Below are 16,699 nucleotides of genomic sequence, written 5' to 3'. Positions count from 1 at the left end.
CTTGGGACCACACGTGCAAAGGCCCTGTGGTTGGACAAGGCCAGTGTGGCTGGAGCAGGGCAGACCAGGAGGAGGCAAGTGAGAGATGAGATCTGAGAGATGAGATCAGAGAGATGGGGGCAGGGCCTCACAGGCCCCTGTGGACTCAGTTCTAAGAGCCATGGCTGTCGGTGGAGGGTCCTGGGGTTGGTGTTAAATCGTCTTCAGAACCAAGGCTCAGTCGTCCAGAGCTCCCTTTGGCCTCCTGCACATCCCGGGACTTCCTCAGCTGACCCTGAAGTTCCTGGCCGTACCCCTGGCTCTTGACTCTAAGTCCCCGCCCCCCACCCCACCCCCGGCTCTGATTACCCACAAGCTCAGCAGCAACTGCCTTTCTCACACAAAAGCAGGTCTTCACCTCGGGTTCTCACATTCCCCCTCGCTGGGAGTCTTGCGGCAGATGAACTGACCTCTCAGTCCTCCCTGGCGTTGGCAGGCATTGGGGTAGGGAAAGGCAGCGAGCGGAGAAGTTCAGGAGTGACTCTGAACTAGGTAGGAAGGCAGGGAGAATGTGGGCCAGACAAGAATGAGGGCTTATCAGCCCTGCCCTGGGGACAGGCTTCTACAGGCCAGAGCTGTCTCCTCAGGCCTCACTCCTGGTGTTAGGTGATGGCAGATGGGATACCAGAGTTGAGGCTGGCCAAAAATAACCAAGCACGGGACAGCTTCTAGGGGACCCTGGTGGGGGAGGTGTGAGTCCTCACTCCCCAGCAAATCATGGTTTGTTCCCCAAACCATGGGACCTCCAAAACCCTTCCTTGGTGATATCTTTCTTTGCTATAGATACTTGTCTCTCTCTCTTTTTTTTTTTCAATTGAGACTTAACTATGACATCATGTGAGTTTCAAATATAAAACATAATAATTTGATATTTGTAAATACTGCAAAATGATCACCTCAGTAAACCCAGTTAACACCCATCACCACACACGGTTACAATTTTGTGTCTTGTGATGAGAACTTTTACGATCTACTCTCAGCATATTTTAAATATGCAATATGGTATTGTTAACTATAGCCACCATGCTGTATGTTACATCTCTAGGATTCATTTCATATTTGGAATTTTGTGTCTTTGGATCTCCTCCACTCATTATGCCCACCCTCAGCCCCCACCTCTGGCAACCATAAGTCTCCTGAATGTTAATAATAATAATAGCTCAGATTTATGGAGCTCTTGGGATTCCCAGTGGTAAAGAATCCACCTGCAATGCAGGAGACACAGGAGAGGCAAGTTCGACCCGTGGGAAGGGAAGATCCCCAAGAGGAGGAAATGGGAACCCACTCCAGTGTTCTTGCCTGGGAAATCTCATGGACAGAGGAGCCTGGCGGGCTGTACTCCAAGGGGTCACAAAGAGTCAGACACGACTGAGCACACACATGTTTAGAATTAGGTACTTTGAAGTTGTCATTCATAAGAAAACTTGGTGATTTTTATGGATTTTTCAAAAGCCAGCTAAGTCAAAACAACTACAAAAACATAACCAGGGAGTTTGTTTAACCCCCCTCTCTGCCCCCATAACATGCCATCTGAAAGACCCTCCCACATGATGGCACACAACTGCTGTGGAAGCATCCTTCAGGAAGACCTTTCAGACGCAAATCGAGATGCCAGCCTCACTTCACACGCATTAGGGTAGCTGCTATTTAAAAACAAAGTATTGGCAGGGATGTGGAGAAATTGGAACCCTTACGCGTTGCTGGTAAGAATGTAAAATGATGCAGCCACTGGAAAACAGTACGGTGGGTCCTCAAAAAATTAAAAATAGGATTACCATATGACGCAGTGATTCCACTTCTGGGTATACATCCCCAAAGAATTGAAAGCGGTAACTCAAACAGATATTTGCACACCTACGTTCATAGCAGCATTATTCACAATTGCCAGAAGGTGAAGGCCACCTAAGTGTCCATCAATGGATAATGGGTAAGCAAAAAGCGATACATACACACCACAGGATACTCTCCAGCCTTAAAGAGGAAAGGACTCTGACACAGGCTACAGCGCGAACGACCCTTGAGAAGACAACATGAAGGGAAACAACCCGGTCACCAAAGGACAGACGCTGTATGACTACGAGGCACCTGGGTGGCTGAACTCCTAGAGACAGAAGCGTAACAGTAGTTGTCGGGGGCTGGGGAGGGAGGGCCCGGGGAGTTCCTGTTCAACGGGTAGAGAGCTCCAGTTCTGCCAGGAGACAAGAGTTCTGGAGGTGGATGGTGGGGTAGCTGCCCAACAGTGTGAATAGACTCTTGCTGTTGTTCAGTCGCCCAGTCGTGTCCAACTCTTTGCGACCCCGTGGACTGTAGCACACAAGGCCTCCCTGTCCCTCACCATCTCCCAGAGTTTGCCCAAGTTCATGTCCATTGCATCGGTGATACCATCCAGCCATCTCATCCTCTGACACCCTTTTCTTCTGCCCCCAATCTTTCCCAGCATCAGGGACTTTGCAATGAGTCAGCTGTTCACATCAGGTGACCAAATTACTGGAGCTTCAGCTTCAGCATCAGTCCTTCCAATGAGTATTCAGGATTGATTTCCTATAAGAGTGACTGGTTTGATCTCCTTGCAGTCCAAGGGACTCTCAGGAGTCTTCTCCAGCACCGCAGTTCGAAGGTATCAGTTCTTTGGTGCTCTGCCTTCCTCACGGTCCAGCTCTCACAACTGTATGTGACCACTGATGCTACTGAACTATAGGTTTTACAATGATTAAGATGACAAATTGTGTGTTAGGTGTATTTTATCACAATTAAGCAGTTTAAAAACAAAGATGCCCCAGACTCTTTCCTGGGGCCCAGAGAGGAGGTCTCTTTCTGATGGGGAGGACAAGGTTTTGACTGCAGCCCTGTGGCCCCATTCAGCTCCTTCTGAACATTAACGGTCTGAGGCTAGCCTCTGGGACCCTAAGAGAAGCCATCTCGGATTGGGCCCCAGGACAGTAGGGCAGTGAAGGAGGTGGAGAGGGATGAAGTGGAAATTCTAAGGTTGATTTAGGGGGTCAGAGACCTTGAACAATTTATTCTACCTCCTGGGACCTCAGTTCCCCCATCTGTACAAGTGATGGGGATGGACTTCAGAAATTATATCCGGCCCCCAACATGTCTTTCTTGGCCCTCGCAAGATTTAAAATTGGAAGATTTCTGAACTTCACAGGTGGCCCAGGGGTTGGGAGTTCACCTGCCAATGCAGGAGACATGGGTTCGGTCCTGGGTCTGGGAAGTTCCACGTGCCAAGGAGCAACTAAGCTAGTGCACCCCAACTCTGGAGCCTGAGCTCCCAGAACCCCTACTCCACGACAAGAGAAGCCCCCTCAATGTGAAGCTTATGCACCGCAGTAAGAAAGTAGCCCATGGGTATAGCAAAGCCCCAGTGCAGCCAAACATGGAAAGAACACAAGGAAGAATTTAAAAAATAATTAAATTGGGAGAATCCCCCTAGAAGGCCGAGCCACCACGGTCTGTCCCTCTGTGGTCCCTGCCATCCAAGGCAGCCCCTTGGACGGGGCCAGTGAGCCCCCTGCCATTCCCCCCATGGGCCTGAACCTTCCCTCACGGGCCCTGCAGGTGGGTGACATCCGAGGGCCCTCCTGCTTCAGTGACAATCTCCCGGGTGAGGATTTCCTTGAAAACACAGCTCTGAGGTTTCTGACCATGGGACCCACTGAACCTGGGATCTCTTTTTTCCTGAACTCCTAACCCCAGCATGCTGCTAAGTCGCCTCAGTTGTGTCCGACTCTGTGCGACCCCATAGACGACAGCCCACCAGGGTCCCCCGTCCCTGGGATTTTCCAGGCAAGAACACTGGAGTGGGTTGCCATTTCCTTCTCCTAACCCCAGCATGCCACAGAACAATTCTCTAAATCAGGGAACCCCACAAACCCCCACCGACAACCCACAACTTGACTGCCTACCTCAGTTTTCTGGGGTTCTCAGCAGAAAAGGAAAAGAGCCTACAATGACACCCCCCAAGGCCTCCTTGTTTGAGGGGCTTTAAGACAATCACCTCCTTTCCACCCTCCATCTCTAAGCTTATAGCAAGTTAAAAAACAGGACTTCCCTGGTGGGGCAGTGGATAAGAATCCGCCCGCCAAGGCTGGTGACCTGGGTTTTGGTCCCTGGTTCGAGAAGATTCCAAATGCTGAGCAGCAACTAAGGCCATGTGACCCAACTAGTTTACTTCGCTATTGAGCCCGGGAGCCACAACAAGAGAAATCACTGCGATCAGAAGCCTGCACACTGCAACCAGAGAAAGCCTCGGTAAAGCGACAAACGAAAATAAGTAAATAAATAAAAATTATTTTGAAAAGATAAAAACAAAATGCACCCTTCTTAAATTCTTGTGATTGTTCCCTGACAATTCAAATAGGAGAAACAGAAAGGAACATGGTCATCCTCTTTTTCCGCCGCCTCACCATCCATTAATACGGATAATGGCTATTTTTAGTTGAACATTTGCTGTGTACCAGGCTTTCTTCTAAGCACTTTGCATATTGTTTCATTTAGTCCTCACAACAAGCAGGTGAGGTAGGTGCTATTTTAGCCCCATTTTACAGAGGAGGCAATGGAGGCACAGACCACACAGGGGTGGGGAACAGACATCAGCTCTCCTACCTCTTATGATCTGACCTTGGACAAGTCACTTCCTCTCTCCAGGTCTCAGTTTTTGCATCTGTGAAATCTCTAAGCTGTTCAAGGTCATCATGATGGTCTACACTTGTTGTTATGCCTTAAACACATTTTCTAACAATCAAAGCACACATAAAAAGAATGAATTTGAAACCACCTACCTGCCAGCGTTGGGTGTATGTGTGTGTGCGTGTGTTTTAAAAGCCAATTAATTGGTAATTCATTGCATTTTTTTCTTTCCCACTCCGGACAGTAGAACAGCTCCCACAAAAAAACGATAGTAAGAAGGACCTTTCTGCCAGCAACAAGGTGGTACCCAGAGAATACACCATCAACATTCTCAAGCACATCGATGGAATGGACTTCAAAGAGCGTGCTCCTCGGACACTCAGGGAGATCCAGAAGTCTGCTGTGAAGGAGACATGCATTCTGGCTCTGAGCATTGACTCAGACCAGAGGAATAAGGACTGTCTGCTACTATACCTGTGGGTGGTGTACGGAAAGCATAATGAGGACGAACAGTCACCAGACAAGCTCTGTACGATGGTTCCCTGTGTCTCTGTCACCACTTTCTAAACTCTGGGGGCTTCCCTGTGGTCCAGTGGTTAAGACTCCTCACTTCCAATGTGGAGGTTTGGAAGGTTCAGGTTTGATCCCTGGTCGAGGAACTAAGATCCAACATGCCATGCAGTATGGCCAATATATATATGTGTGTGTATGTGTGTGTGTAAATATATATACACATTATATTAATATATATGTGTAGATTACATAATTCTGCAGTCAGTGGGGATAACTAGCCACTGGTTATCAAATAGTTACAAAACAAACAAAAAAGAGCTTTTGTTATGATTGATGAGCCAATAACAACACATCAGTTCAGTTCAGTTCAGTCACTCAGTCATGTCTGACTCTTTGCGACCCCATGGACTATACCTGCCAGGTATAGCAGCAGAGAAGCAGCATGCCAGGCCTCCCTGACCATCACCAACTCCTGGAGCTTACTCAAACTCATGTCCATCGAGTCGGTGATGTCAGCATTATTAGCTAAACCCATAGTTCAGGTTAAGGTTCACTCTATGTGGCGTCTTCTATAGGTTTTGACAAATGTATAGTGACACGTATTTACCATTGCAGTATCACATAGGACAGTTTCACTGCCCTCAAAATCCTCTGCACTCTGCCTGTTCATCCCTCCCTCTCCTCCCCTGAAACCTCTGGCTGCCACCAATTTTCATTTTGCAATGCAAAGCTCAGTAACTAAGTCATATCCAACTCTTTGCAACCCCATGGACTATACCTGCCAGGCTCCTCAGTCCATGGGATTTTCCAGGCAAGAAAACTGGAGTGGGTTGCCATTTCCTTCTCCAGAGGATGTTCCTGACCCAGGGATCAAACTCATGACTCCTGCATTGGCAGGCAGATTCCTTACCACTGAGCCACTCGCGAAGCCAATTTTTGTTTGACTGTCGCCATAATTTTGCCTTTTCCGGAATGTCATGTAGTTGGAATTTCACAGTGTGTAGCCTTTTCAGACTGGCTTATTTCACTATGCATTTAAGATTCCTCTTTGTCACATTTTGATGGCTTGAGAGCTCATTTCTTTTTAATGCTGAATAATATTCCATAGTCTGCATGTAACACACTTCTTGAAGGACATCTTGGTTGCTTCCACATTTCAGCAATTATGAACAAAGGTTTATACATTTTTAAATAATTCTTTCTTCCGATTGTAAAAAGCAGTGACATAGGAACATCATGGATTAGAACAAGGTAGACATGCACTGAGAATGAAATAAAAATCTCCCATTTTACAGATCAGGAAACTGAGGCTCAAGGAGGGGAAGTGACACGTTCACTCATTCATTCCTCTGGTGAATACTTACGGAGGACCTACTATGTGTAGGTACTGTACTGGGGTAGGGGGCACTGCTGAAAACAGAAAGTTTAGGACTCTGCCCTCCAAGAGTTGACATTCTAGACAGACAATAACTAAGCAAATAAATAAATAATATAAATAATGAAAGGACAGTCAATATTTATTCTGTACTTTCTTTGCACCAGGTATTGTTTCAAACTCTGTGTGCATTAAGGCAGCTGATCCCCACAAGCCTCCTGGGAAGTAAGACTATCATTATTCCATTTGCAGATAGGAAAACTGGAGTCCAGAGAGGTTAAATCACTAACCTAAGGTCACCCAGCTCAAAAGTGGAGGAAGCAGAATTTGAATCCAGTCTTGGGTCTCCCAAGTCTATACTGTGAAATAATGGGAGGTAATTTTAGACCGAGGGCCGGTGGCAGAGCCCAGGCTTGACCGTGATCTTCAGCTTCTTGTGTCTTTTTGTGCTGGAGCTCTCTGCCTTTCAGGTTCTGAGAGGCCAGACTTCATTGTTCTAGCTTCTTCCAGTCGCTTAGCTTTGGTCCCTGGGGGTTGGGGGGAAGGGCTCGTGGCTGGCCAGGGCTCCTGAGTGCAATCAGATCCCCTTTATTTTTAAGACATTAAATCCCTGATGACAAATGCTGTCCTTCGGAAGAGCAGGCTGACCTGACCAAGAGAACAGAGTCCCTGGGTATGGAAAAAAGCAACACACCTCAGCTGGTGTTTTTGACAATCAGGCGGGGGGTGAGAGGTGGGAGGGAGGCAGTCTCGCCCAACTCTGCTTCCTGCCAGTGTGGTTCAAAATAAGCAGCAGAAAAAGCTAAAAATTTTTGGAACCATGTTGGTGAACCTCTGGGGAAACAGGTACTCAGATACTGCTGATGAGAGAAAGTGGCTCTAGTTGCTTTGAAAAACAATTGATCACAATTACTCAACTTTAAAGGAACACAGCCTTTGATCCAGCAATCCCGAGTCTGGGAGTTCATCCTACGGACATCAATATCATCCACACACACATATCCAAGATGATATAGGCACAAGCTCAAACATGACAGCAGTTTGTAGCAAAAGAAGTGAAATAACCCCCCAGTTCTCCTATCCCCTAAACGGGTCCCTGGTGAAACAAACAAAGTCCCGACTCACAAAGAAACTGTAGTTTTGTGCAAAAGAAAAGTCAGCTCTCCACTTAGCTATTCTTCCAGATAAATTGTTAAGGGGAAAAAAGCAAGCCTCAGAACATTATATGAGATCTCGGCTGTAACAGAAAGAAGTGGGGAGGGAAGGCTTCGTCTACAGAGGTGCTGGATTGTGAGAGAGGGCTAGGTCCTGTGGCTAGGCATTCTGCTTCTGGCCCCCCCTTGCTGTGTGTTGTTCTTTCGTCACCAAGTTGTGTCTGACTCTTTTTGCAACCCCATGGACTGTAGCCGGACAGGCTCCTCTGTCCGTGGGATTTTCCAGGCAAGAATACAGGAGTGGGTTGCTATTTCCTTCTCCAGGAGATCGTCCCCACAACCAGGAATCAAACCTGCATCTCCTGCACTGGCAGAAGGATTCTTTATCACTGAGCCACCAGGGAAGCCCCCCACCTTGCTGTGTAATGAGGAGCAAAGTATAGGTGGCCCTCCACATCCAAGGATGTTTAATGTGCAGATACAGGCAGCTGACTGTATGCAATACATCATCCGCTATAAGCATTTTACTGAACATCCACAGATTTTGGCATCCACAGGGGTCCTGGAACCAAACACCCCCAGTGACCAAGAAATGACTGTACCAAACCTCTCTGTGCTTCACATTCCTCAATGTGAAACTGGGTCCTGATAGCTGGACTTGTTGGAAGGATTCAATAAAGTAAGCTACATGGGAGGCTCTGCTCAGTACCTAGGACGTAGGAAGTGGTCAACAAAGGGTAGGTATAATAATAATTATCAACATAACATACAGACTTTCTCTGGAGGAAGCCACAAGAAACAGGGTACAGTGGCTGCTTCTGGGAATTGAAGGATGTGGGTGGGAGAGAGGGCTGCTGACTTTTCAGTGCACCCCCTTTTTGAAAAGTTTGAGTTTTTCTTTTGCATGTACCATATGTTTTAAGAATATTATTGAAATAGGGGTGCAAATTCCAAAGGAGAAAGAGCAGCTGAGTAATTTCGGGTGGTTTTCCAGCTGAGTTTTTCTGAGTTTCCAGCATCCTGGGCCCCGAGGTTCACGGTCTGGCCTCTCATGATCATTATCTATGGGACTCCTAGAAGGGCAGAACCTCAGCTCCCCCACAGACCTGCGGAAAAAGAACCTGCATTATGAAAAGATGCCCAGGTTCGTCGCGAGGATGCTCAAGGTGGAGAGGCGCTGGTTTTCAGGCTGCAGCCAGCCCCAGAGCTCCAAGTCCAGAAGACAAGTGTCTTTCAGTTCTGTGACTCAGCTGAGCAGAGGATGAATGGAAGAGTGGCCCCCTCCCTCTGGGTGTGGGCTGGGGAGGGGAGAGAACAGGAAAGATTCAGAACTCTGCTCTCTCCCCACAAGAGGCTGTAGCACGTGAGGTCTGAGGCGTGTGGCTTTCAGCAGCTCCCCACTTAAGAGTTTAAAATAACTTTCTAGTTTAAAAAAGGTAAGGAAGAAAGAAAAGGGAACCTCCCACTGCAGCCCACACAGCCCCGACATGTAAGGAGGACTCTGCTCCCCTCTCCCCAGATCCAAGCCCACTTTCCATCTCTTTGGAGACAGTGACAGAGCAGTGCTCCAGGAGTAATCAAGGGGTAGATTCTTAGAGCTAGAGGGCCTCTAAGATAATTCACTTTAAGCTTCTCATTTAGCAGGTGGAGCAATCAAGGCTCAGAGAGGGGAAGCAGTTTGTCCAGGGTCACACAGCAAGTTAGGGACAGCCACGGTTCAGGAATCACAGAGGTAAGAGAGGTCTTGAAACCACCTACTTCAGAGTTACAGACTCATGAGAATTGGTTCTGGAACCTTGATTGGTACCAGGTGCCATCTCTGCATCTATTCACAGGTGGAGAGCCTGCCAACATTTTTCTTTAACTATAGTAAAATGTGCATAACATAACATTTACCATCTTAACCATTTTTTAAAGATTTTTTTTTTTAATGTGGACCATTTTTTTAAAGTCTTTATTGAATTTGTTACAGTATTGCTTCTGGGTTTTTGTTTTTGTTTTTTTATGCTTTGGTGTTTTGGTCTTGAAGCATGTGGGAATCTTAGCTCCCAGGCCAGGGGTTGAACCCACACCCCCGGCATTGGAAAGTGAAGTGTTAACTCCTGGGCCACCAGGGCAGTCCCATCTTAACCATTTTTGAGTGTTCATTTCAGGAGCATTGAGTGTGTTCACATTGTTGTATAGTGAAACTGCCACTCTCGGGAGAGAATGGGGATGGCAAGCCTATCGCTCTTTTGGTTCTAGTCTAAGAAAAACTGCAGGGAGCGAAATGATAAATGGCTACAGACCCTACGGTCAGGGAGACAATAGGGAGTGGCGGAGACTGTGGCAAACTGGAGTGTATGCAATCCCATCTGAGAGGCAGTCACTACTCAGCTCCAGCTGACACGTGCCTACACGGATGCTAGATCATCTGCATATGAAAACATCTGATTTATTTTAAAACGTGTTTTTATAGTTGATTTGTAATGTTGTGTTAGTTTCTGGTATAGAGCAAACGGACTCAATTATTATACATATATATTTTTTCATATTCTTTTCCAGTATGGTTTACCATAGGATATTGAATATAGTTCCTTGTGCTATATGGTAAAATCTTTTTTTATCCACTGTCTATATCAGTGAGCAGTGAAAGTTGCTCAGTTGTGTCCAACTCTTTGCCACCCCATGGACTATACAGTTCGTGGAATTCTCCAGGCCAGAATACTGAAGTGGGCAGCCTTTCCCTTCTCTAGGGGATCTTCCTAACCCAGGGATCAAAGCCAGGTCTCCTGCACTGCAGGCGGATCCTTTACCAGTTGAGCCTCAATAGTTTGCAAATCTTAAATTTCCAGTCCATCCTTCCCTGGACCATTTGGCAGCCACAAGCCTGTTCTCTGTGTCTGTGAGTCTGCTTCTGTTTCATAGATAAGTTTATTCGTCTCATATTTTAGAGTCCACACATAAGTGATAGCCCGAGGTATCGTCTTTCTTTTTCTGACATACTTCACTTAGTATGCTAATCTCTAGGTCCATTCATGTGTGCAAGTGACACTATTTCGTTCTTTTTTTTGTTGTTTTCTTGGCTGCATGGCTCGTGGGATCTTAGTTCCCGGACCAGGGATGGAACCTGGGGCCCTCGGCAGTGAAAGCGCAGAGTCATAACCCCTGGACCACCAGGGAATTCCCTATTTCGTTCTTTTTGATGGCTTTTCCATTGCATATATACACCGCATCTTCTTCATCTTCTTTATCCATTCATCTGTCAGTGGAATTTAAGTTGTTTCCATGTCCTGGCTGTTGAAAACACCAAATGTTTTAAACTTTTTTTTGCAAAATTCAAAATTAAAAATGTTTTGAAAAGATAAACATAAAAATTCTCCAGCCCAATTGGGTCCCTCACTCCCATAGCTAACAGTTATTGATTTCTTATGAATGCTTAAGGTCTCTTCATAATTATACAAACAAATAGTATTAACATTTTCATACACATTTTTTTCTTTTCTCCATTTTTACACAAAGAGACCACAATAAACACTTTGTTTTATATCTGGCTTTTTACTTAACAATTTATCCTAAAGAACTTACCTGATCAGTACTGGGCAGCATCTTCATTTCTTCCAGCTGCATAGTATTCCATTCTGTGGATGGCCTACATTTGATCTAACTCATCCCCCATTGATAGAAATTTTTTTGAAATTTTTTTTGAAAAATTTTTTGAAACTGTTGCATTACAGACAATGCTGCCCGAATAACCTCCAATATATATCATTTTTTACATGTGCACATGTATCTGTGGGCTAATTTCCAAAAAGTAGAATTTCTATATTTGCATTTTTAATATTTAACAACCCTGTCAAATTGTCCCCCTCATAGTAGTGGTATAAGATCCATTCCCACTAATCGTGTATGAATGACTGTTTCCTCACAATTAAACACCTTATTGTGTTAATATTGACAAAATGAAACAGAATAAAAATGATGTGCATCCAAGCAAACACGCCTGTGAACTGTGTCAGCCCTGGCTTTAACAACGTCAGCCCTTCAAAGCCCAGGAACATTGACTGACCTCCCTCAAGTTGCAAAGCAAATGAAGTGCAGAGTCAGGATTCAAATCCTGACAGGGTGATTCCTATTCCCGATCTACTTCTCAGCCAACTGCCAACTTGGGGGTAAGAAACTAGAGCTTCTGCAGAGTTATCTTGTCAACTCGAACGTTTGAAATAATCAGGCTTATTTGCAGATGGTGACTGTCAACGGAGCTGTCCCCACACCCAGCAAGTACCTCCTCTCAGACATATCGGTCAGTTTTTGCTGTGTAACAGTCAACCACAAAACTCTTATTTACTTGGGTTCTTTGAACCTAACATCCTTCATCCAAGTGCTTGAAGTGAAATGAAAGTCAATCAGTCATATCCAACTCTTTGCAACCTCATGGACTATACAGTCCATGGAATTCTCCAATCCAGAATACTGGAGTGGGTAGCCTTTCCCTTCTCTAGGGGATCTTCCCAATCCAGGGATTGAACCCAGGTCTCCCACATTGCAGGTGATTCTTTACCAGGTGAGCCACAAGGGAAGCCTACATGGCTGAGGAAGCCCCTTATTGCAGAAGTGACTCTGCAACTAAACCCAGAAAGTAGCTTTGGGTCCAGACTGACTTGAGCTCCACTTCTGGTTCAATCCTCTTGTAAACAGTATGACTTTGGATAATTGTCTCTTTGAAGCTTTCTTTTTCCTCAACTATAATAGGAGGATAAAAATAGTCCCTATTTGGAATTGTGATAACCACAGTGGACACAAAATAAGTACCTTGAACATGAGAATCAGGCCCAGTTCACCAAGATGTTCAGGCTATGAAAGGCTCAAAGGAACTGGGCCTTCGTGAAAGGAGAGAAGGTTTATGGGTTCCTATTCCTCCATGTCACACGCTCATTTAGTCAAGAATAGTGCACAGAATCACCCATACTCATCACATCATGGTTTTTCCCATCGAGCACATATTAATATAATTAAATGTGTGTTGGTTGCATACACATGGAAAACAGTTCCTTTGTATTTATATTGTGTCTATGGGTCAGGAAGATCCCCTGGAGAAAAGAATGGCAACCCACTCCTGTATCCTTGCCTGGAGAATTCCATGGTCGAAGGAGCAGTCTGCAGTCTATGGGGCTGCAAATAGACTGACACAACTGAGCAACCAACATTTTCACTTTCAACTTTATGCAACTAGATTGACAGCGACTATCTTCTAGTGGGTAAGACAAGCACGGGAAGGGCTAAATATTTTGCAAGATACAATAAAATAAACGTGCAAAGTGCCATGGGGAAGGGCAACCCATTCAAATGGGAGCCTGGAAGGGCTTCTGGAGTATTCAGAATCAGTTCTTGAAGGAGGGTTAGGGAATGGAAGAGGACCTCACATTTATTAAACAGCTATTTGCTTGGCACTCGGCTTTCTGATTTAATTTTTTCTATTGAGTTTTTTCTCTTTAAAAAATAACACCAATAGGATAAAAAATATAAATTCGTGAATATAACAAAAAAGAAGCAGACTCATAAATATAGAGGACAAACTAGTGGCTACCAGTTGAGAGAGGGAAGAGGGGGAGGGGCATCACGCGGGAAGGAGAGTGAGAGATACAAACTACTGGGTAATTAAATAAGCTAGAAAGATCCACTGTACACCACGGGGGATATAGCCAATGTTTTGTAATGATAACTGGAGGATTTGCTGTTGTTCAGTCGGTCAGTCATGTCCAATGCTTTGTGACACCATAGACTGCAACACGCCAGGCTTCCCTGTCCTTTACTATCTCCCACTGTTTGCTCGAATTCATTTCCATTGAATCAGTGATGCCATCCAACCATCTCATCCTCTGTCGTCCCCTTCTCCTCCTTATCCTCTGGAGGATAGACTTTAAAAATTGTGAATCACTCTATTGTATAGCTGTAATTTATATAACATTATACATCAACTTTACTTCAACAAAAAAAGGAATTAAAAAGGGAACATGAAAAAAAAGGGGGGGAGTTGTTTTTTTTAAAAAAAGTGTATGTCAGCTTTTGCTACAGAACAAATTCTCATTTATTTCTGGCTCGCACATCTGTGGATTTTGCGGGGAGCTACCATTGATCTCATGATCTCAGCTGGGCCTCTGGGCAGGGGGGTTTGATTTAGGGATGCCTCACATGTCACTCTTTTTTTTTTTTTTTTTTTTGGAGACTAGCAGGCTACCCAGAACATGTTCTTCTCAGAGTAAAATGCAGGAGGCCAGGGAAGCATCTGGACTCCACCAGCACATTTCAAGTCTTTATTTACATCATGTCCACTGACACCCCATTGGCCAAAGCCAATCACACGGCTAAGGCCAAAGACAAGAGATGCAGAGGTATGACCCTTCTGCAGAAGTGGAGAGGGAAAAGATATATATTTGCTCAAACATAACCAAGTCTATTGCAACCAATAATACATGAATGGAAGTGAAGTGAAAGTCATGTCCAACTCTTTGTGACCCCACAGACTATACATGGACTGAGAAACAAACTTTGGGCGGGCACAAACAGAACCTTATGCGCACCAGGACCCATAAGAAAGGAGCAGTTACTCCGCAGAAGACTGACCCAGACTTGCCCAAAAGTGTCCAGGAGTTCCCGGCGAAGGCATGGATCAGCCGTGGCCTGCTGCAGGGCTGGGGGCACTGAGTGCAGCAGTGCATCATGGGACCTTTTGAAGGAGGTCACCATTATCATTACCTCTACCATAGTTTGCTGCTACTGCTGCTAAGTCGCTTCAGTTGTGTCCAACTCTGTGCGACCCGATAGACGGCAGCCCACCAGGCTCCCCCGTCCCTGGGATTCTCCAGGCAAGAGTACTGGAGTGGAGTGCCATTGGGTAAACAAACAGGGAGGGAACACAGCCCCACCCATCAGCAGAAAATGGGATGAAAGATTTACTGAGCATGGCCCCGCCTTTCATTTGAGTTCAATCAGTCAGTCGTGTCCAACTCTTTTCGACCTCATGGACTGCAGAACGCCAGGCCTCCCTGTCCATCACCAACTCCCAGAGTTTACTCAAACTCAGGTCCATCGAGTCGGCGATGCCATCCAACCATCTCATCCTCTGTTGTCCCCTTCTCCTCCTCCCTTCCTTCAATCTTTCCCAGTATCAGAGTCTTTTCAAATGAGTCAGCTCTTCATATCAAATGGCCAAAGTATTGGAGTTTCAGCTTCAGCATCAGTCCTTCCAATGAATATTCAGGACTGATTTCCTTTAGGATGGACTGCTTGGATCTCCTTACAGTCCAAGGGACTCTCAAGAGTCTTCTCCAACACCACAGTTCAAAAGCATCAATTCTTTGCCACTCAGCTTTCTTTATAGTCCAACTCTCACATCCTTACCTGACTACTGGAAAAACTATAGCCTTGACTAGGCAGACCTTTGTTGGCAAAGTCATGTCTCTGCTTAATATGTTGTCTAGGTTGGTCATAAGTTTTCTCCCAAGAAGTAAGTGTCTTTTAATTTCATGGCTGCAGTCACCATCTGCAGTAATTTTGGAGCCCCCCAAAATAAAGTCTGCCACTGTTTCCACTGTTTCTCCATCTATTTTCCATTAAGTGATGAGACCAGATGCCATGATCTTAGTTTTCTGAATGTTGAGCTTGAAGCCAACTTTTTCACTCTCCTCTTTCAGTTTCATCAAGAGGCTCTTTAGTTCTTCTTCACTTTCTGTTTATCAGAACAAGACCCAGTTTCCCCCTTATTCAGCCTCTCCTATCAGAAAGCACCCATAAGCCTCTTACCCTTCTCCATCAGAGGGCAAACAGACTGAAAACCACAATCACAGGAAACTAACCAATCTGATCACATGGACCACAGTCTTGTCTAACTCAATGAAACTATGAGCCATGTCATGTAAGGCCACCCAAGATGGTCGGGTCACGGTGAAGAGTTCTGACAAAATGTGGTCCACTGGAAAAGGGAATGGCAAACTACTTCAGTATTCTTGCCTTGAGAACCCCATGAACAGTATGAAAAGGCAAAAAGATAGGACACTAAAAGATGAACTCCCCAGGTTGGTAGATGCCCAGTATGCTACTGGAGATCAGTGGAGAAAAACTCCAGAAAGAATGAAGAGACAGAGCCAAAGCAAAAACAACATGTAGCTGTGGATGTGACCAGTGATGGAAGTAAAGTCCGATGCTGTAAACAGCAATACTGCATAGGAACCTGGAATGTAAGGTTCATGAATCAAGGCAAACTGGAAGTGGTCAAACAGGAGATGGCAAGAGTGAATGTTGATATTCTAGGAATCAGCAAACTAAAATGGACTGGAATGGGAGAATTTAACTCAGACGACCATTATATCTACTACTGTGAGCAAGAATCCCTTAGAAGAAATGGAGTAGCCATCATAGTCAACAAGAGTCCAAAATGCAGTACGTGGATGCAATCTCAAAAATGACAGAATGACCTCTGTTCATTTCCAAGGCAAACCATTCAATATCACAATAATCCAAGTCTGTGCCATGACCAGTAATGCTGAAGAAGGGGAAGTTGAACAGCTCTATGAAGACCTACAAGACCTTCTAGGACTAGCACCCAAAAAAGATGTCCTTTTCATTATAGGGGAGTGGAATGCAAAAGTAGGAAGTCAAGAAACACCTAGAGTAACAGGCAAATTTGGCCTTGGTGTACAGAATGAAGCAGGGCAAAGGCTAATAGAGTTTTGCCAAGAGAACGCACTGGTCATAGCAAACACCCTCTTCCAACAACACAAGAGAAGACTCTACACATGGACATCACCAGATGGTCAACACTGAAATCAGATTGATTCTATTCTTCCCAGCCAAAGATGGAGAAGCTCTATACAGTCAGCAAAAACAAGACCAGGAGCTGACTGTGGCACAGACCATAAACTCCTTACTGCCAAATTCAGACTCAAATTGAAGAAAGTAGGGAAAACCACTAGACCATTCAGCTATGATCTAAATCAAATCCCTT

The sequence above is a fragment of the Oryx dammah genome, unplaced genomic scaffold (genome assembly GCF_014754425.2).
Source record: "Oryx dammah isolate SB20612 unplaced genomic scaffold, SCBI_Odam_1.1 HiC_scaffold_10, whole genome shotgun sequence".
NCBI classification, from domain to species: domain Eukaryota; kingdom Metazoa; phylum Chordata; class Mammalia; order Artiodactyla; family Bovidae; genus Oryx; species Oryx dammah.
The sequence above is the reverse complement of the archived record's forward strand: the minus strand, read 5'-3'. Positions refer to the sequence as shown.